Below are 22,178 nucleotides of genomic sequence, written 5' to 3' on the forward strand. Positions count from 1 at the left end.
GCAGGAAGCCCACAGCGAGGCTAATTTACGAGGCAGATGAAACACAAGAGGGGTCAGCAAGGCAGGTTGATGCTTGGGACAAATTAATGAACGCTGAAGTTCAGCGGGTTCATGTGGCAAACATTCACAGCTCATATACAAAATGATGATGAAAGTCCTATTAAACGGCATCCCAGTATGCATGGAGCTGGACACAGGGGCCAGCCAGTCACTTATGAGTGTCCAACAATTCGAGAAACTATGGCCACTGAGAGCTAGCAGACTCAAACTAGAACGCATTGACACACAATTACAGACGTACACCAAAGAGATCATCCCAGTGTTTGACAGTACAATGTTGCTGGTCACCTGTAATGGATCGGAGAACTGGCTGCCACTCTGGATTGTCCCATGAAATGGTCCCGCGCTTTTGGGGAGGAGCTGGCTAGCCGAGATGAACTGGAAATGGGGGGATGTGCACGCTAGTTCATCTGTGGAGCGAAGTTCATGTTCACAGGTCCTACAGAAATTTGAGTCACTGTTTCAACCCGGTGTCGGACCATTCAAGGGCACTAAAGTAGTGATACACATCACTCCAGGTGCCAGATCAGTGCACCACAAAGCCAAAGCGGTGCCGTATGTGATGCGTGAGTAAATTGAAAGTGAACTGGACAGGCTGCTCAGAGAGGGCATAATTTCGGCCGTTGAATTCAGCGACTGGGCAAGTCCCATCGTTTCCGTCCTCAAAGCAGGTGGCTCGATTAGGATTTGTGGCGACTACAAAGCCACCATCAACCGAGTGCCGCTGCAAGACCAATACCCACTTCCAAGAGCGGAGGACCTCTTTGCCACGCTGACAGGTGGAAACCTGTTCACGAAGCTAGACCTCACTTCTGCCTACATGACTCAGGAACTGGCGGAAGATTCCAAACTCCTGCCCACCATCACGACGCACAAAGGATTATTTGTCTACAACAGATGTCCATTTGGCATTCGTTCGGCAGCGGCTATCTTTCAGTGAAACATGAAAAGCTTGCTCAAGTCCATTCCTGGAATGGTCATATTCCAAGACGACATCCTTATAATGGGTCGAGACACTGAGGAACATCTCCGCAACCTGGAAGAGGTGCTACGCAGATTGGATCGGGTAGGCTTGCGGCTAAAAAAGAGCAAGTGTGTGTTTTTGGCCCTAGAGGTCGAGTTCCTGGGCAGGAGGGTTGCCGCAGACGGTATCCGGCCCACTGAATCAAAAACTGAGGTGAGTTGCCGGGCGTCCAGGCCCGGCAACACGTCGGAGTTGCGATCATTCCTGGGTCTTTTGAACTATTTTGGGAACTTTCTGCCGAACTTAAGCACATTGTTGGAGCCGTTACACATGCTCCTCCGTAAAGGTTGCGAATGGTTTTGGGGGGGATTATCAAGAACGGGCTTTCAATAAGGCGAGGAACCTGCTGTGTTCCAACAAACTGTTGACTTTGTATGACCCCTGTAAAAAGCTGGTTTTAACATGTGATGCATCATCCTACGGGGTTGGGTGTGTGTTGCAGCAGGGTAACGATGACGGCCGACTCCAACCGGTGGCTTACGCCTCCAGGTCGCTCTCCCAGGCAGAGCGTGGATACGGCATGGTCGAGAAGGAGGCACTCGTGTGTGTGTACGGTGTGAAAAAGATGCACCAGTCCCTTTTCGGTAGACCGTTCGAGCGAGAGACGGACCACAAGCCATTAACATCCCTGTTGTCCGACAGCAAGCTGTCAACGCTAACGCGTCAGCTCGCATACAGCGATGGGCCCTCACGGTGGCTGCGTATAACTACACCATACGGCACCGGCCAGGCACCGAAAATTGCGCTGTCGCACTCAGCAGGCTCCCACTGGCCACCACCGAGGGGGCGTTGGAGCAGAGCGCTAAGATGGCCATGGCCGTTGAGGCTTTTGACATTGCGGGCTCCCCCATCACAGCCCATCAGATCAAACTCTGGATCAACAGGGACCCCCTCTTATCCATGATAAAGAAATGTGTCCTGACTGGGGACTGGGCGCCCGCACACAGGGCATGTCCCGAGGAAGTCAGGCCGTTTCAGATACGATGGAGGAACTCTCCATCCAAGCCAACTGCCTGTTATGGGGCAGCCGGATAGTCATGCCCCAGAAAGGAAGGGAAGCATTCATCAGGGAACTCAACAGTGAGCACCCTGGCATCATGTTAATGAAGGCCATTGTCCGGTCACATGTATGGTGACCGGGGATTGACTCAGACCTGAAACACTGGGTTCGCAGGTGCACGACGTGTGCCCAGCTGGGCAATGCCCCCAGGGTGGCTCCATTCAGCCCGTGGCCCTGGCCCATCAGGCCATGGTCACGTATTCACGTAGACAATGCGGGCCCGTTCATGGGGAAAATGTTCACGATCGTTGTTGATGCATACTCGAAGTGGATCGAGTGCATCATATTGAACTCGTGCACGACATCCATCACAGTGGAGAGTCTGCGTACGGTTTTCACGACCCACGGCTTGCCGGACATCCTGGTCAGCGACAATGGCCCGTGTTTTACCAGCCATGAATTCTAGGAGTTTATGTTGGGCAATGGGATCAAGCACGTCCGGACTGCGCCGTTCAAGCCGGCTTCCAATGGCCAGGCGGAACGGATGGTCCAAGTCATAAAGCAGGGCATGCTACACATCCAAGGACCCTCCCTTCAGTACCGCCTATCGCGCCTCCTGCTGGCCTACAGGTCCCTGCTGCACTCGCTCACGGGAGTCCCGCCAGCGGAACTCCTCATGAAACGTACGCTCAAGACGCGGCTGTCCCTCATTCACCCAGACCTGGCAGACATTGTTGAGGGCAAGCGCCAGTCCCAAACCGTGCTCCATGATCAAGGGGGAGGTGTATAGAAATTTGTTCTTAACCATGCTTTGGGACCCAAATGGCTTGAGGGAACCGTAATTGGCAAAGAAGGAAACAGGGTCATGGTGGTCAGACTAAACAATGGGCCAAGTAAAGACAAGGTTCAGCATAGACATGGAGGAACTGGAAGAAGAGCATGATGAGATAACACCCACACCACTGCCAGTGTACGAGCAACAAAGACAGCCCTCAACATGCACAGTCTCTGCAGCCAGCCCGGACAGGCCGGAATCACCTCAAGTGACAGAGACGCATGCTGAGGCTCAGCCACCAGAGCCACAACTGCGGCGCTCCACGAGAGAGCATCGACGACCCGATAGACTTAACTTCTGAAACTAAAAGACCTAAGGGGGGAGGTGATGTCATGTATTTCACCATCTTGCAATGACTATAGTTATGTAACTGTAACTCATGCACACTGTACCTGTACCCTTGAAATGCACACCCTGACCACAGGGAGTGAGCTTGCGGGAGACACTCCTCACCTGGGTTTCCAGGTATAAAAGGGGAGGTCCCACCCAGAGTCAGCACTCCTTGGTCCTGGGAATAAAATGAAGGTCACAGAGTGATCGTGTCTGATATATAGATGCCTCGTGTGAGTTTGTAACAAGGTGCAGAGACACTACATCGCTGAAATGGTGTAACGAGATTGATGTTAGTACAGCCTATCTGTGTTTAGAGGCAGTAACGAGCTATGCTACAAATCACTGCTCGGTCTAGTCTGATCAATTACATGATAAAAAGGCTACATAAGTAGAAAGGAGCGACGGTACGTGGAATAACAAATTATTTATTTTTATGCTTCCGTCTCTTTCGTAACTTGATATCTAATAATTTGCAAAATCACAGGCTAAATTAGTAGTTTAATACAAGTGCCAAAACTTATTTCCTAATGACAAGTATTAGTAACAAAAGAGGAAAGTGGAGTGGAGGATAATTACTTCAAGGATTGGATATGATAGCAGTTGCTCCCATTTTACAAACCTGGCTTGGTCTTCGTGAGTTTTATTTTTTCCTCCATTATTTCAAACCATGCCATTTTGTTATGGTCACACAAATCACCTCATCATGCCAGAGGTTTGCTTTGTGCTTGCGTTGCTCTCTCTCTGCACCTGGACAAATTCAAGCAATAACGGCAGCCATGGCTCAGTTGCTAGTTCTCTCGTCTCTGGTCAGAAGGTTGTCGATTCAAGTCCCACTCCCAGCACTGAGGGAGCTGCACTGCCATAGGTGCCATCTTTCGGATGCCCGCCTTCTCAGGTGACGTTTTTTGTACTGTGCGCTCTGCTGCACCATTTGAAACAGGGTGGTACGGTGGAACCGTGGTATGTTTCGCACCGTTTCTGCTCATGAACTATGCAAATTCTCTGAACAAAATTGTGGCCCATTATCAGACATAATCTCTTCTGGGAGACCATATGAAGAAAATAATCTTCAAACATTGTCTCATGTTTTACTTGTTATTTTCTGCATCGGAAACACCTCTACCCACTTCGTATGGCTATCAATCACAATGAACAATTGCTGTCCTTCTAGCTCAGCAAACTCTATATGTAACCTTTGCCACACTCTGGAAGGCCATTTCCATGGCTCTAATAGTGGGTTCTTGCTTCCCAATTGACATGTTGTACACTGATTAACGATGTACTCTATATCTTTATCTAGACCTGGCCACCATAAGTAATTGCGTGCAAAACTCTTGGTCAAGCACATACCCAGGTGCTTGTCATGAAGATCTCCTAATAATTTGGACATGAATTTATTTGGAATAACTACTCTTGCACCCTACATGATACAATCTTTATCTACTGATAATTCCTTCCTGCGAATGAAGTATGGATGAAAATCTTTCTCTGATACCTGGTTGGCCAGCCATTTGCGATGTAATCATACACCTTTGCTCTACCAATCTTTTCAGCTGTGACTGGCAGTTCATCAATGTATGAAAAATAGAACACTTCATCCCTATTGAGTGTAACTTGTGATGGGGATGGCAACCTAGACATAGCATCAACATTACTGTGATCAGCTGATCATCTGCACTCAATGTCATATGTATATGCTGACAAAATCATAGCATTCGGGCTGCAGCTAATGTTGGAACTGGGGACTTTGGATGGAGGATTGCTGTCAGGGGCTTATGGTTTGTAACGATAGTAAACTTATGACCATACAAGTATTTGTGGAACTTCTTGACCCCCAAAATCAATGCCAAAGCTTCCCTTTCAATCTGAGCATAATTATGCTCACTGGCACTGAGAGTGCGTGAAGCAAAAGCAATTGGTCTCTCCTCCCCATTATGTAATACATGAGAGATCACTGCCCCAACTCCATATGGAGAGGCATCACATGCTAGCTTGATCTCCTTAGATAGGTCATAGTGAACTAACATGATGCTCTCTACCAACTGGCTTTTACACTCCTTGAATGCTGTATCGCATTCTTCTGACCACTTCCAATAGACCTGTTTTTTCAATAGTTCATTCAATGGATGTAACACTGTATCCAAATTTGGTAGGAACTTCCCATAATAGTTCAAAAGACTCAAAAATGATCGAAGTTCAGTGATATTCTTGAGAGTGGGTGCATTTCTAATTGCATCCAGCTTTCCCTTGGTTGGATGTAAACCATCTTTGTCTACTCTGTAACCTAAGTACTCCACTGAGTTTTTAAATAACTCACACTTGCGGACAGTCACCCGTACTCTGTGCTTATCTAGCCGTTTGAGGACTTCATTCTAAAAGTTATTATGGATTTTCCTGTTTGGTGCTGAAGTGAGTATGTCATCCAAATAACATACTACCCCTTCAATGCCTTGCAAAATCTGGTTCATCACCCCATGGAATATGGCGGGGGCAGAAGACATTCTAAATTGTAGCCTATTAAATTGATATCGGCCTAGATGAGTATATATAGTCAAACATAACTTGGACTCCTCATCTAGCTGAAGTTGTAAGTAGCATGTGAGATCTAATTTTGAGAAGATCTGACCACCTGTCAACGTTGTGAACAAAGCTTCTACATTGGCAATGTATTGGGGAGATTACCCTCTCAAACCTGGTTTATAGTTACTTAATAATCACTACACAACCTTACCTTACTGTCTCCCTTAGCTACAACAATGGGTGTAGCCCAATTACTTAGATCTATCTTAGAGATAATGTTCTCAGTCTCTAGACTTTTGAGTTCTTGCTCAACTTTCTCCTTGAGTGCATATGGTATAGGACGTGGCTTGCGGTAAACTGGTCTAGCATCCTTCTGCACTCTGACACTCGCCTTGAAGCCTTGGATCGGACTGCCTGTTTCACAGTACACCTTCGGATATTTCTTGATGACATCATCCTTCAATGCAAATCTCGTTTCAACTTGAAAAATCTCATTCCAATCCAGCTTCAGTAATCCCAAACAACTTCAGCCAAGTAAGGCAGGCTTGTCTCCTGCCAATACGAAGAGAGGCAAGCTCTGAAATTGATCCTTGTATTACACCGGTACAGTGATACATCCTACCACTGGGATTTGCTCTCCTGAGTAGCCTCGCAGCTCTATCTTTGACATCTCCAGTGGAAAATCACTCAACTTGAAGAGATATAGCGATTCCAATACTACGTTCATGGATGCACCAGTGTCGATTTCCATCGGTATCCTGGTTGCTGTAATGTCTACTTGGATGACAATACTTCGCGAATCATTGTTAGGTGTCCTTGTGCCCCTGATGATGTGTATCTCCTTGTCATGTTGCTTTTCTTCCAAGCTATGTAGTCTCTGGGGATTTCTACTCATAGCCTTGGAAGCTGGCTTCAGTCGGCATGCCTTTGCCTCAGTTTTCTTGCAGAAGGAACAGTCTGCCTTCACATATGGACAATTTAAACAATGTGTTGTCCCAGGCACCGATAGCATGACTTCAATGCTCTGTTACCTTGGTCAGTTGCTGAGGCCTTGGGGCCCAACTGCCTTACTTTTAACCTGCAGGCAATTCACTTCGGTTGTTTGACAATTGGAAATTGTACGAAATTCTCGGGAAAATTGGTTGGCCATATCCACTGACATAGCTGTCTGACAAGCTAAATCAAAAGTCACGTTCGGAGTTGTCAACAATTTTCTTCTGATTGCTTCATTTTTCATCCCACAAACAAAGCAGTCATGAAATGCTCGGTCCTAAAAGTTTCTAAAATTACAGCGAATGGATGTTTTTTTTAAAGCAATAATGTACTCACTGATAATTTTGTTAATTAATTGATCTCGTGTTCCAAAACAATAACTTGCAGCAATTTCCAGCGGCTCCAAACTATAGTGCTGTTCTAATCTGCTTCAGTGACGTGTCCTTTGGCTTGACGGGAACAAGCACATTTTTCAGGGTTTCATACACCTCGGGGCCTGTTTCAGTCAGGAAAATAGCCCGTTTTCTTTCTAACACCACCTGGTTTTCAGGGACTTCAATGATGCTACTTGCGGTGAAAAACAATTTTAGCCGCTCCACATACGCTCCGAAAGTCTTTCGGTTGTGTTGGAACTCACCCAAGCACCCGGTTATTCCCATAGGCGTGGCCATCTGGACTCGCGCAACTCAGTTGGTAACACACTGGATCAGGCAGTTGTGGGTTTGAGCCCAATACCAGACAGTGGCAGAGAGGCCATCCTACAGATTAAACCAAAGGACTGTCGGCCTGTTCAGGTGTATGACAATGGAAAGGGTTGGTATTTTATAAAGATGGTCAGGCCCCTTGTCCACACCTTTTGACCTTGTACCTGGGAGACTGAATTTACATTCTGAGTCTTGTTGATTTGTGGCTGGGAAGAGAGCGGAGTTTTTGGTGGGGTGGGGTGGGAGGGGTGGGGAGGGTTGGAGGGGGAGGTGCAGGGGGGCAACATTGGGGCATTTTCAGACGGGTAACCTGGAACTATGGGTTTTCCGCATATCCTGTACCTGTTAACCGCATGTTGTCTTTTAGAGAGGTGGAGAGGTAGAAAAACAGCTGGGGAGCGAATTTCAGGTAAGTCTGACATCGCTGCAGAGGGGGGGAGGGGGGGGAGGTGTGTCAGATATCTGGGGTGGGGGTAAGATATCGGGGGATGGAGGTCGGACATCGGAGTTGGGGGTGGATATGGATATCAGCGAAATGAGGGACTGGACATCAAAGGATAGGGGTCAGACATCGGGGATGGGGATCGGACATCGGGGGTGTGGGTCAGACATCGGAGGGGGTGGGAGTGGGGTTCGGACATTGGGGGGTGGGATATCGGAGTGAATCATACGTCACGGATGGTGGTGTGGGTGGTCGACTGATTGCGGGGCTCCGATCGAGTGGAGGTGAGTTGGTTGGACTGGGGGAATCACTCCTGCCCCTCCTGGCCCACAAGCAGTGCAATAAAGGCACTTAGCTCATGGATATGACCCTTCAAGCCTCCTTTTACCTGCCGGGATTTCCGAAGCATATGAGTTAAAAATAAAAATGCTGTTGAAACGGAGATACGCAGCTTCCTTAAAATTGTTAGTTACCGACCCGCCTCCTGACACCTGCAGTGTGCGGATTGGTTGCCCGCCCCTGCCCCGCCTCTGTTAAAACTGGGTGGGTTGGAGCTGGGTTGGGGTTGGGTTTGAGGAAATGAAAATCTTTACTTTCACACCAACCCCCAACCCACCGGTCCTTGGGAATTAAATTAGAAACATAGAAACATAGAAAATAGGTGCAGGAGTAGGCCATTCGGCCCTTCTAGCCTGCACCGCCATTCAATGAGTTCATGGCTGAACATGCAACTTCAGTACCCCATTCCTGCTTTCTCACCATACCTCTTGATTCCCCTAGTAGTAAGGACTTCATCTAACTCCTTTTTGAATTCTCCACCTTAGTGTCCCAGTGCATACACCGCCATGTTGTCCCCAATGCTTCACAGCTTAATTATTTTGATTTCTTATCTTGCAGTGGCTTACAACGTCTCATGATTAATATCTAAGAATATGGGAGCCAAAAATCCAGGACCCTTTTGGAGCTCTCCCGCTGTAGGTCTGGAGGGAGTGAGGTGGAAAGGTCAACTAAACCAGGTCAACTAAACCGCCTTTCCTGGTAGTTTCCCGTGGGAATGTTTGTTCCCCACTAAAGAAGGTCACCCGTGGACGCATATGCTGATGGGGCGAGATGAAGAAGGTGGGAGGAGGCTGGTGTGGAGCATAAACGCCGGCATGGACCGGGTTGGGCTGAATGGCTGTTTATGAGCTGTCGGCTCTATGTAATTCTATGTCTTGGATCTTGCGGAAACATCATTGGTGGTATTTCAGACGCACCAACATCAATGTTCTCGATCAGGCCAACATCCCCAGCATCGGGGCACTGACCACACTCGACCAACTCCATTGGGCAGGCCACATTGTTCACATGCCAGACACAAGACTCCCAAAGTAAGCGCTCTACTCGGAACTCCTTCACGGCAAGTGAGCCCCAGGTGGGCAGAGGAAATGTTTCAAGGACACCCTCAAAGCCTCCTTGATAAAATGCAGCATCCCCACTGAGAACTGGGAGTCCCTGGCCAAAGACCATCCTAAGTGAAGGAAGAGCATCCAGGAGGGCACTGAGCATCTCGAGTCTCGTCGCCGAGAGCATGCAGAAACCAAGTGCAGGCAGCGGAAGGAGCGTGCGGCAAACCAGACTCCCCACCCACCCTTTCTTTCAACCACTGCCTGCCCCACCTGCGACAGAGACTGTAATCCGTATTGGAATGTACAGTCACCTAAGAACTCACTTTTAGAGTGGAAGCAAGTCTTCTTCGATTTCGAGGGACTGCCTATGATGATAATGATGTAATTCTATGTAACTACGCATCAGTGGGGCTGAGGCCAGAGAGAGTGCACTCCCCAACCAGGAGTATTCTCCGCGCCGGCCTAAGAACCTATCATCAGGCTGGCGTAACCATGGGCCTGCTGGCCGGCATATATGGAGCCTCTGTGAGTGGTCTGAGAATGGGATTTGGCTCCGACTCCCAATGCATTGTCAGCAAGAACATTCTGTGCTTGTGTAAAGGGGGGGGCAACATGGGATGATGTTTCTGGATGGGGCATGAGGAGGTGAACTGCCACCCCAAAGCTAGCCACCTCCATTCTATTTTTCCGTCTCCCCCCATCTGGCAGACGTCCAAGAGGCACCTCTGGTGGAGTGCTCCACCCCACCCGCCATTGATATGGAAATCATTCCAGATCACTGCATAAAGACAAATTCTCCTCATTTCCCCTCTGGTTCTTTTGCCAGTTATCTTAAATCTGCGTCTTCTGGTTACCGGACCCTTCCGCCAGTGGAAACAGCTGCTCCTTAGTTACTCCACCAAATCCTCGCATGATTTTGAACATCTCTATTAAATCTCCAAGGAGTTGAGCGCATAAAACATCCAGGCTGACACTCTAGTGCAATATTGAGGGAGTGCTGCACTGTTGGAAGTACAGTCTTTCAGATGAGACGTTAAACCGAGGCCCCGTCTGCCCTCTCATGGGGAAGTAAAAGATCCCATGGCACTATTTCGAAGAAGAGCAGGGGAGTTATCCCCGGTGTCCTGGCCAATATTTATCCCTCAATAAACATGACCAAAACAGATTATCTGGTCATTATCACACTGCTGTTTGTGGGAGCTTGCTGCGTGCAAGCTGGCTGCTGCGTTTCCTACATTATAACAGTGACTACACTTCAAAAGCACTTCATTGACCGTAAAGCGCTTTGGAACATCCGGTGGTCGTGAAAGGCGCTATATAAATGCAAATCTTTCTTTCTTGAGCTGCACTGCTCGAAGGAGAACAATCCCAGTAATGCTCCTGCTTTTATTTTTTACCTGTTGGTGGGATTCGCAACATTGCTCTTGTCACCGCTTGAGGTAAATTTTTGCTTCCAAATATTTGTATTTTTTTCTTTGCTGCATCATCATCATCATCATCATCATAGGCAGTCCCTCGGGATTGAGGAAGACTTGCTTCCACTCCTGAAGTGAGTTCTTTGGTGGCGGAACTGTCCAATACGAGAGCCACAGACTCTGTCACAGGTTGAAGGAAGGGGTGGGTGGGATAGGTTTGCCGCACGCTCTTTCCGCTGCCTGCGCTTGATTTCTGCATGCTCTCGGCGATAAGACTCGAGGTGCTCAGCGCCCTCCCGGATGCACTTCCTCCACTTAGTGCGGTCTTTGGCCAGGGACTCCCAGGTGTCGGTGGGGATGTTGCACTTTATCAGGGAGGCTTTGAAGGTGTCCTTGTAGCGTTTCCACTGCTCACCTTTGGCTCGTTTGCCGTGGAGGAGCTCTGAGTAGAGCATTTGCTTTGGGAGTCTCGTGTCTGTCAAGCGAACTATGTGGCCTGCCCAGTGGAGCTAATCGAGTGTGGTCAGTGCTTCAATGCTGGGGATGTTAGCTTGGATGAGGACGCTGATGTTGGTGCGCCTGTCCTCCCAGGGGATTTGTAGGATCTTGCGGAGACATCGTTGGTGATATTTCTCCAGCAACTTAAGGTGTCTGCTGTACATGGTCCATATTTCTGAGCCATACAGGAGGGCAGGTATTACTACAGCCCTGTTGACCATGAGCTTGGTGGCAGTTTTGAGGACCTGGCCTTCAAACACTCTTTTCCTCAGGTGGCCGAAGGCTGCACTGGCGCACTGGAGGCGGTGTTGGATCTCGTCGTCGATGCCTGTTCTTGTTGATAGGAGGCTCCCGAGATAAAGGAAGTGGTCCACTTTGCTGCAGTGTGCAACTGGTGACATTAAATGGCTCTGCGTCTGCGTGTGAGGCAAAAGGGCCTGCTACTATTTAGTGAAACATGTGGGTTAAACAGAACTCTCCCAAACTTAATCACTTATACTTGGAAGGGACTCGTTAATCAAAGTTTAAGTGTTGCAGATCAGAATTTTCCATCCTGTGTACCTGCTATTTACATTACTAATTGGAAATTGCTCTTAACAACCCGACAATTATCTCTCAGTCAAATCCGTGGTTATTTGATATGTGATGGAGAACATTAAATAGTATTATCAATATAAAAATTAAGGCTGAGGTTGGCAAGAGAAATGTGAGATAGATTACCTTGTCAACTAGCAGGTGACCTTTGCAGCAAGGTCAAAAAGTCAGAACCAGTGGAGCTTTGTGAACATTTTGCTATTTTGATGATTAATAAGGTTAACTTGCCAACATTACTACACGCTAAAAAATCTATATAAAGAGTCTATTTTTGCAATCCTTTCTATTTGTGTGGCCAGAATAACTGCTAAATAAACTTCATTGAACACGTCTGCCAATCATTCCCTGCTGAAGGTTGTGGGTTCAAGTCCCCCAACATGGCGTAAGTTCCGTAAGTGTGGCTCTGAGTTCAGAAGGTTGCGGGTTCAAATCCTGCTAAAGAAGCTTGAGCTCACAATCCAGGCTGACACTCCTAGTGCAGTATGGAGGGAGTGCTGCAGTGTCAGAGGTTGAATTTCCCACATTACATCAGTGATTGTACTTCATTGGCTGTCAAGTGCTTTAAAATGTCTCATGGTTGTGAAAAGCACCATATAAATGCAAATCTTTCTCTCTTTTAATGAGGAATGTCAGTGTAGAGGAACATATTTTCAAATAAAGTAATGTCCCTCTTGCCGAATATAATCTGGGGTTGAAACCTAACATTGAAAGTAATCAAGGATCAAAGTGCTCTTCTATTGACGCCGGAAGACATGGCTCCAACTGAAGTTGGAACCAACATGTTGGGTTTGTTATATATGTAAACTTGTATTTACTCTGTACAGCCATCAGAGGGCTCATCCCCTGGAGTCCCAAGGGATCCCATAATCTCTTGGGAGCACAGGTATTTAAGGAGGCTTCACAGGTTGGAAATGCACTCTGGATACCTGCAATAAAAGATTAAGGTCACACTTTACTTTGAGCTCACAGTATTCAGTCTGACTCTTTCTCCATACTCAACAACTGGTGACGAGATACAGATAGCGAACCCAAAGATGCAGAGAATAGTGGGCATCCTGGAGAAATTCTCAGGAGCGAGATGATTGGGAAACTTTTGTGGAGCGACTCGACCAATACTTCGTGGCCAACGAGCTAGATGGGGAAGTGAGCGCTGTTAAACGAAGGGCAATCCTCCTTACCATCTGTCCGGCACCAACGTATGTCCTCATGAAGAATCTGCTCACTCCAGCGAAACCCACGGAGAAATCGTACGACGATTTGTGCACACTGGTCCAAGAGCATCTGAACCCAAAGGAAAGCGTTCTGATGGCAAGGTACTGGTTCTACACCTACAAAAGGTCTGAAGGCCAGGAAGTGTGAAGTATGTCACCGAGCTAAGAAACCTTGCAGGACATTGCGAATTTGAAGGACATTTGGTGCACCCGCTCAGAGACTTTTTCGTACTTGGAATTGGCCACAAAACCATACTTTGCAAACCTTTGACTGCAGAGACACCAACCTTGAGTAAGGCCACAACGATAGTCCAAGCGTTCATTGTCACCAGTGACAACACAAAGCAAATCTCTCAGCACACAAGTGCTGCTACAAGTACTGTGAACAAAGTGATGTTGTTTTTGTAATCGTAACAAACAGGGCAGATCACACATGCCTGCAGCTGCACATCCGCAGATGTCTCGGAGTCCACCATCAAGGGTAATGAATGCACCTTGTTGGCGCTGCATGAGTGATCATTGTTTCCATTCGTGCCGATTCAAAGAGTACGTTTGTAAGTGCTGTGGAACAATGGGACACCTCCAATGAGTGTGCAGGCGAGCTGCAAAGCCTGTTAAACCTGCAAACCACCATGCTGCAAAGGAAGACAGATCCACGGAGGATCACGACGAACCAGAGCCTCAGATCGAGGAGGCAGAGGTACATGGGGTGCACACATTCACCATGAATTGTCCCCCGATAATGCTGAATGTTGAACTAAATGGACTCCTGGTGTCAATGGAGCTGGACACGGGTGCGAGCCAGTCCATCATGATCAAAAAGATTTTCGAAAGGTTGTGGTGCAACAAGGCCACAAAGTCAGTCTTAACTCCAATTCGCATAAAACTAAGAACTTACACAAAAGAACTGATTCCTGTAATCGACAGAGCTACCATAAAGGTGGCCCACTCTGGATGGTACCGGGCGATGGTCCCACGCTGCTCGGCAGGAGCTGGCTGGGAAAGATATGCTGGAACTGGGACGACGTCCGAGCGCTATCGCCCGCTGACGTGTGCCCAGGTCTTAAACAAATTTCCTTTGCTTTTCGAACCAGGCATCAGGAAATTCCAAGGAGCAAAAGTGCAGATCCACCTAATTCCGGGGGCATGATCCATCCATCACAAGGTGAGAGCAGTTCCATACACGATGAGAGAAAGGGTAGAGATCAAGCTAGACCGGCTGCAAAGAGAGGGCATCATTTCCCCAATCGAGTTCAATGAGTGGGCCAATCCTATTGTCCCAGTCCTCAAGGGAAATATCACCGTCAGAATCTGTGGTGATTACAAAGTAACTATCAATCGTTTCTCCCTGCAGGACCAATACCCACTACCAAAGGCCGACGACCTCTTTGCAATGCTGGCGGGAGGAAAGACTTTCACGAAGCTGGATCTGACTTCAGCCTACATGACGCAGGAACTGGAGGAATCATCGAAGGCCCTCACCTGCATCAATACGCACAAAGGTCTTTTTGTTTATAACAGATGCCCATTTGGAATCCGATCGGCAGGGGCGATATTCCAGAGAAACATGGAAAGCTTACTGAAGTCAGTCCCGCACACCATGGTCTGCCAGGACGACATCTTGGTCACAGGTCGGAACATAGTCGAACATCTGCAGAACCTGGAGGAGGTTCTTGGTCGACTCAACCACATGGGGCTCAGGTTAAAATGCTCAAAGTGCGTTTTCCTGGTGCCTGAAATGGAGTTTCTGGGAAGGAGGATTGCGGCGGACGACATCAGGCCCACCAATGCGAAGACGGGGGCAATCGAGAATGCACCGAGGCCACAAAACGTGATGGAGCTGCGGTTGTTTCTGGGACTCCTGAAGACATTGGTAACTTCTTACCGGGTTTCAGCACACTGTTAGAACCATTGCATGTCTTACTATGAAAAGGGGATGAATGGGTTTGGGGCAAAACCCAAGAAAATGCTTCTGTAAAAGTGAGAAAATTGTTATGCTCAAACAGATTGCTTGGGTTGTTTGATCCATGTAAGCATTTGGTACTAGCATGTGATGCGTCGTCATATGGCGTCAGGTGTGTATTACAACAAGCTAATGATTTCAGGAAACTACAACTGGTTGCTTATGCATCCAGGAGGCTGTCTAAGGCTGAGAGAGCCTACAGCATGATTGAGAAAGAAGCGTTAGTGTGTGTTTGTTGGGTAAAGAAAATCCATCAATACCTGTTTGGGCTAAAATTCGAATTGGAAACTGACCTCAAGCCATTTATATCCCTGTTTTCCGAGAGTAAAGAGATAAATACCAATGCATCGGCCCGCATCCAGAGATGGGCGCTCACGTTGTCCACATACAACTATGCCATCCGCCACTTGCCAGGCACAGAAAACTGCGCCGATGCTCTCAGTAGGCTGCCATTGCCCACCAGAAGGGGTGGAAATGGCGCAGCCCACAGATCTAGCCATGGTTATCGAAGCATTTGAGAGTGAGCAATCACTTGTCACTGCCCGGCAGATCAAAACCTGGACAAGCCAGGACCCCTTATTGTCTCTAGTCAAAAGCTGTGTGCTTCACGGGAGCTGGTCCAGTGTCCCAGTGGAAATGCAGGAAGAGATAAAGCCGTTCCAGCGGCGCAAAGTTGAAATGTCTATACAGGCAGACTGCCTTCTATAGGGCAATCGAGTAGTGGTCCCCAAGAAGGGCAGAGGCACCTTCATCAATGACCTCCACAGTACCCACCCAGGCACTGTAATGATGAAAGCGATAGCTGGATCCCATGTGTGGTGGCCCGGTATCGATGTGGACTTAGAGTCCTGCGTTCACAGCTGAAATACATCCTCGCAGTTAAGCAATGTACCCAGGGAGGCGCCGCTAAGTTTATGGTCTTGGCCCTCCAAACCGTGGTCTAGGGTACACGTCGACTATGCAGGTCCGTTCTTGGGTAAAATGTTCCTTGTGGTTGTAGACGCGTACTCCAAGTGGATTGAATGTGAGATAATGTCAGCCAGCACGTCCGCTGCCACTGCTGAAAGCCTGCGGACCATGTTTACCACTCACGGCTTACCCGATGTTCTGGTGAGCAACAACGGGCCATGTTTTACCAGTGCTGAGTTCAAAGAATTCATAACCCGTAACGGGATCAAACATGTCACATCTGTCCCATTTAAACCAGCGTCCAATGGTCAGGCAGAGAGAGTAGTGCAAACCATCAAGCAAGGCTTGAAGAGAGTAACTGAAGGCTCATTGCAGACTCGCCTATCCCGAGTCCTGCTTAGCTACCGCATGAGTCCCCACTCACTCACTGGAATCCCACCTGCTGAACTGCTCATGAAAAGAGCACTTAAGACAAGGCTCTCGTTAGTTCACCCTGATCTACATGAACAGGTAAAGAGCAGGCGGCTTCAACAAAGTGCATACAATGATAGCGCAAATGTGTCACGTGAGATTGAAATCAATGATCCTGTATTTATATTGAATTATGGACAAGGTCCCAAATGGCTTCCCGACACTGTCGTGGCCAAAGAGGGGAGCAAGGTGTTTCGGGTCAAACTTTCAAATGGACTCATCCACCGGAAACACTTGGACCAAATCAAACTCAGATTCACGGACTATCCTGAGCAACCCACCTTGGACCCTACCTTTTTTGATCCCCCAACATACACACCAGTGGCAACCGGCACCACAGTTAACCATGAAGCAGAACCCATCATCCACAGCAGCCCAGCAGGGCCCAGCACACCAGGCAGCCCAGCAAGGCCAGCTGCACAACAGCCCAGCAAGGGCACAACAAATGATTCAACAACACCAGCTTTCATACCGGTACGATCAACCAGGGCAAGAAGGGCCCCAGATTGACTCACATTGTAAATAGTTACACTATTGACTTTGGGGTGGAGTGTTGTTATATATGTAAACTTGTATTTACTCTGTACAGCCATCAGAAGGCTCATCCCCTGGAGTCCCAAGAGATCTCATAATCCCTTGGGAGCACAGGTATTTAAAGAGGCTTCACAGGTTGGAGAGGCACTCTGGAGACCTGCAATAAAAGACTAAGGTCACACTTTACTTTGAGCTCACAGTGTTCAGTCTGACTCTTTCTCCATACTCAACAGGGTTTAAAACTGTTGCCACTGGGCTTTGTCCTTGATTAGAGAACGTGACGAAGTTCAGCAGGGAAAGGTTTAATATTAAATCAGCTTGCACAGCACAACTGAAGGGAACTCGGTTCCTCTCCAGCTCTTTCTCTGCTCCTTTAAGACCCTCCTAAAAACCTACCTGTTTGATCAAGCCCCTCCTACTATTGCCTTCTTTGGCTCTGTATCAACTTTGTCTGCTTACGCTCTCTGTGAAGTGCCGTAGGAATTTTTACTGCCTGAAAAAAATCTAGGCTGACACCCCAGTGCAGTGCTGTGAGAGTGCTGCACTGTCGGAGGTGCCATCTTTTAGATGTGACGGTAAACTGAGGCCCCGTCTGCTCTCTCAGGTGGATGTAAAAGATCCCGTGGCACTATTTCGAAGAAGAACAGGGGAGTTATCCCCAGTGTCCTGGCCAATATTTATCCCTCCATCAAAATAACAAAAACAAATAATCTGGTCATTATCACATTGCTGTTTGTGGGAGCTTGCTGTGTGCAAATTGGTTGCTGCGTTTGCCACATTACAACAGTGATTGCACTTCAAAAGTACTTCATTGGCTGTAAAATGCTTCGGGACATTCAGTGGTCATGAAAGACGCTATAAAAATGAAGTCTTTCTTTCTTTTTCCTTAAATGTACTTATATAAATGCTAGTTGTTGAGCAGGCTCCATAAGGATCATCCTGTCTAACAGAAGAGTATCTGCTGCAGCCATGAACCTTCTTCTTAGTGTCAGCTGTGGCTCAGTTGGTAGCACTCTTGCCTCTGAGTTTTAGGGTTGTGGGTTCAAGTCCCACTCCAGAGACTTGAGCATAAAATCTAGGCTGACACTCCAGTGCTCGCACTAAAGGAGTGCTGCACTGTCGAAGGTGCTGTGTTTCGGATGAAATGCTAAATAACGAGGCCCCATCTGACCTCTCAGGTGGACATAAGAGATCCCACAGCACTATGTCAGAGAAGAACAGATGAGTTCTCACTGGTATCCTGGTCAATGTTTATCACTCAACCAATATCATGAAAACAGATTATCTGGTCATTATCACATTGCTATTTGTGGGAGCTTGCTCAGCATAAATTGGCTGCTGCATTTCCCACATTATAACAGTGATTACACTTCAAAAAGTGTTTCATTGTAGAACTTGGCTTCAAAAGGTCATTCAGATGTTCAGAGAAAAGCAACAGGGGTGATTTTGGAAACTAGCGCTCTATATTACGAAGAGATGTTCACAAAGTTGAACGTTTTCATTGGAGACTGGAAGATTGCGATGGCACATGATCCAGGTGTTTAAGATCTATATTAACGACTTGAAAGAAGAGACTGAGTGTAACGTAGCCAAAGACAGGCTAAGTGAGTGAGAAAAAATTTGGCAGATGGAGTATAATGTTGGAAAGTGTGAGGTCATGCACTTTGGCAGAAAAAAAATCAAAGAGCAAGTTATTATTTAAATGGAGAAAGATTGCAAAGAGTTGCAGAACAGCGGGACCTGGGATACTTGTGCATGAAACACAAAAGGATAGTATGCAGGTACAGCAAGTGATCAGGAAGGTCAATAGTATCTTGGCCTTTATTGCAAAGAGGATGGAGTATAAAAGCAGGGAAGTCTTGCTACAGCTATATAAGGTATTGGTGAGGCCACACCTAGAATACTGGGTGCAATTTTGGTTTCCATATTTACGAAAGGATATACTTGTTTTGGAGGCAGTTCAGAGAACATAAGAACATAAGAAATAGGAACAGGAGTAGGCCATGCGGCCCCTCGAGCCTGCTCCGCCATTCAATAAGATCATGGCTGAACTGATCATGGACTCAGCTCCACTTCCCTGCCCGCTCCCCATAACCCCTTATCCCCTTATCGTTTAAGAAACTGTCTATTTCTGCCTTAAATTTATTCAATGTCCCAGCTTCCATAGCTGAGGCAGCGAATTCCACAGTGAACCTTCTCTGATGTTCACAAGACTCAATAAAACCCCAGGCAGTTGGGTCGAGGTCATCCATGATGAGGTATGCTGTTGTGAGCCGAGTGGATGATTCTGCCTTTGACTCGAGTGTTCTCAACTCCATCCCGCAGCATGCAACCCACCACCACCTCAGTGAAACCCCAACGCTGCACGACATAGGAAAAGCCATAAAACGGCTCAAGGCTATGGGTGTGGATGGAATTCCTGCTGAGGTGCTAATGTATGGTGGAGAGGCACTGTTGGCGTGGATACATGACCTCATCTCTCTCATTTGGAGGGAGGAGAGCATGCCGGGAGATCTCAGAGTTGCAGTGGTCATGATCATCTTTAAAAAGGGGGACAAGTCTGACTGCGGCAACTACTGGGGCATCTCCCTGCTATCAGCCACTGGGAAGGTTGTTGCTCGACTTCTCCTCAACCGTCTTCTCCCTGTAGTCGAGGAGCTCCTCCCGGAATCACAGTGCGGATTTCGTCCCCTATGGGGCAAACGGGCATGATCTTTGCAGCGCGACAGCTGCAGGAAAAATGCAGGGAACAGAGCCAGCCCTTATACATGGTCTTTTTCGATCCCACAAAGGCCTTTGATACTGTCAACCGTGAGGGCTTATGGAGCGTCCTCCTCCGTTTGTCAACAACCTTCACCTGCTCCACAGACATGCAGGCCGTGATCCTTACCAACGGATCCATTACAGACCCAATTCACGTCCGGACCGGGGTCAAACAGGGCAGCGTCATCGCCCCAACCCTCTTCTCAATCTTCCTCACTGCCATGCTCCACCTCACAGTCAACAAGCTCCCCGCTGGAGTGGAATTAAACTACAGAGCCAGTGGGAAGCTGTTTAACTTATGCCGTCTCCAGGCTAGGTCCAAGATCACCCCAACCTCTGTCGTTGAGCTACAGTATGCGGACGACGCCTGCGTCTGCACACATTCTGAGGCTGAACTCCAGGATATAGTCAATGTATTCACAGAGGCATGTGAAAGCATGGGCCTTACGCTTAACATCCGTAAGACAAATGTCCTCCATCAGCCTGTCTTCGCTGCACAGCACTGCCCCCCAGTCATCAAGATTCACGGTGCGGCCCTCGATATAGTGGACCACTTCCCATACCTCGGGAGCCTCATCAACAAAGGCAGACATTGATGCGGAGATTCAACACCGCCTCCAGTGCGCCAGTGCACCCTTCGGCTGCCTGAGGAAAACAGTGCTCGAAGACCAGGCCCTCAAATCTACTAACAAGCTCATGGTCAACAGGGCCGTAGTAATACCCGCCCTCCTGTATGGATCAGAGGCATGGACGATGTATAGAAGACACCTCAAGTCGCTGGAGATATATCATCAACGATGTCTCCACAAGACCCTGCAAATCCCCTGGGAAAACAGGTGCACCAACATCACTGTCCTCACCCAAGCTAACATCCCCAGCATTGAAGCACTGACCACACTTGATCAGCTTCACTGGGCAGGCCACAAAGTTCACATGCTAGACACGAGACTCCCGAAGCAATTGCTCCATGCGGAGCTCCTTCACGGCAAACGAGCCAAAGGTGGGCAGCGGAAATGTTACAAAGACACCCTCAGAGCCTCCCTGATAAAGTGCGACATCACCACTGACACCTGGGAGTCCCTGGCCGAAGACCGCCCTAGGTGGGGAAGGTGCATCCGGGAGGGCGTGAGTTCTTCGAATCTCAACGCCGAGAGCGTGAAGAGGTCAAGCTCAGGCATCGGAAGGAGCGTGCGGTAAATCAGTCCCACCGTGCCCCCCCCCACCCCTTCCCCCAACGAATGTCTGTCCCACCCGAGGCAGGGTCTGTGGCTCTTGTATTGGACTGTTCAGCCCCCAAAGAACTAACTTTAGGAGTGGAAGCAAGTCTTCCTCGATTCCGAGGGACTGCCTATGATGATGATGGGATGAACTGTTTTTTTATGATTGTTAAATCTTTATTAATAAACCAATTAACTCTGAATAGCAATGTGTTTCTATGAATTCTTAAGCAAAGAACCCATGAAGCAAATACATTACACTATGTAAATGAGGGCACCTGTTTTAGTTCTCCTCTGGGAATTAGGATACTGACGAGTGGAATAGAAAGCGGGCCAGGGTTCTTCCGCGGCGACCAACAATAGCTGAGTCCTTCTTTTTTTAATTTCAAAATGAGATCCTATGTTGCAGAAGAAATTCCGGAATTATTTACAAAACAATTGGATGCCACAGTGGGTGGGACTATAGGGTCTTTCTAAGTGGGTGAAACTATGACCTTTCTTGTCTGTCAGCATCCTGTGAAATTATACTTTACAGATGCTCAATGCTATTTCAACAGAGGCACTAACCTTGCTCTGACAAAAGGTCATCAACCTGATCCATCATCATAGAAACACAGAAACATAGAAAATAGGTGCAGAAGTAGGCCATTCGGCCCTTCGAGCCTCCACAGCCAATCAATAAGATCATGGCTGATCATTCCCTAAGTACCCCTTTCCTGCTTTCTCTCCATACCCCTTGATCCCTTTAGCCGTAAGGGCCATATCTAACTCCCTCTTGAATATATCCAATGAACTGGCATCAAAAACTCTCTGCGGCAGGGAATTCCACAGTTTAACAACTCTCTGAGTGAAGAAGTTTCTCCTCATCTCAGTCCGAAATGGCCTACCCCTTACCCCTGGTTCTGGACTTCCCCAACATCGGGAACATTCTTCCCGCATCGAACCTGTCCAGTCCCGTCAGAATCTTATACGTTTCTATGAGATCCCCTCTCATCCTTCTAAACTCCACTGAATAAAGGTCGAGTTGATCCAGTCTCTCCTCATATGACAGTCCAGCCATCCCTAGAATCAGTCTAGTAAACATTCGCTGCACTCCCTCAATAGCAAGAATCTCCTTTCTCAGATTAGGAGACCAAACTGAACAAAATATTCCAGGTGAGGCCTCACCAAGGCCCTGTACAACTGCAGTAAGACCTCCCTGCTCCTATACTCAAATCCCCAAGCTATGAAGGCCAACATACCATTTGCCTTCTTCACCGGCTGCTGTACCTGCATGCCAACTTTCAATGACTGATGAACCATGA

Source organism: Pristiophorus japonicus, chromosome 1 (assembly GCF_044704955.1).
Source record: "Pristiophorus japonicus isolate sPriJap1 chromosome 1, sPriJap1.hap1, whole genome shotgun sequence".
Lineage (NCBI taxonomy): Eukaryota > Metazoa > Chordata > Chondrichthyes > Pristiophoridae > Pristiophorus > Pristiophorus japonicus.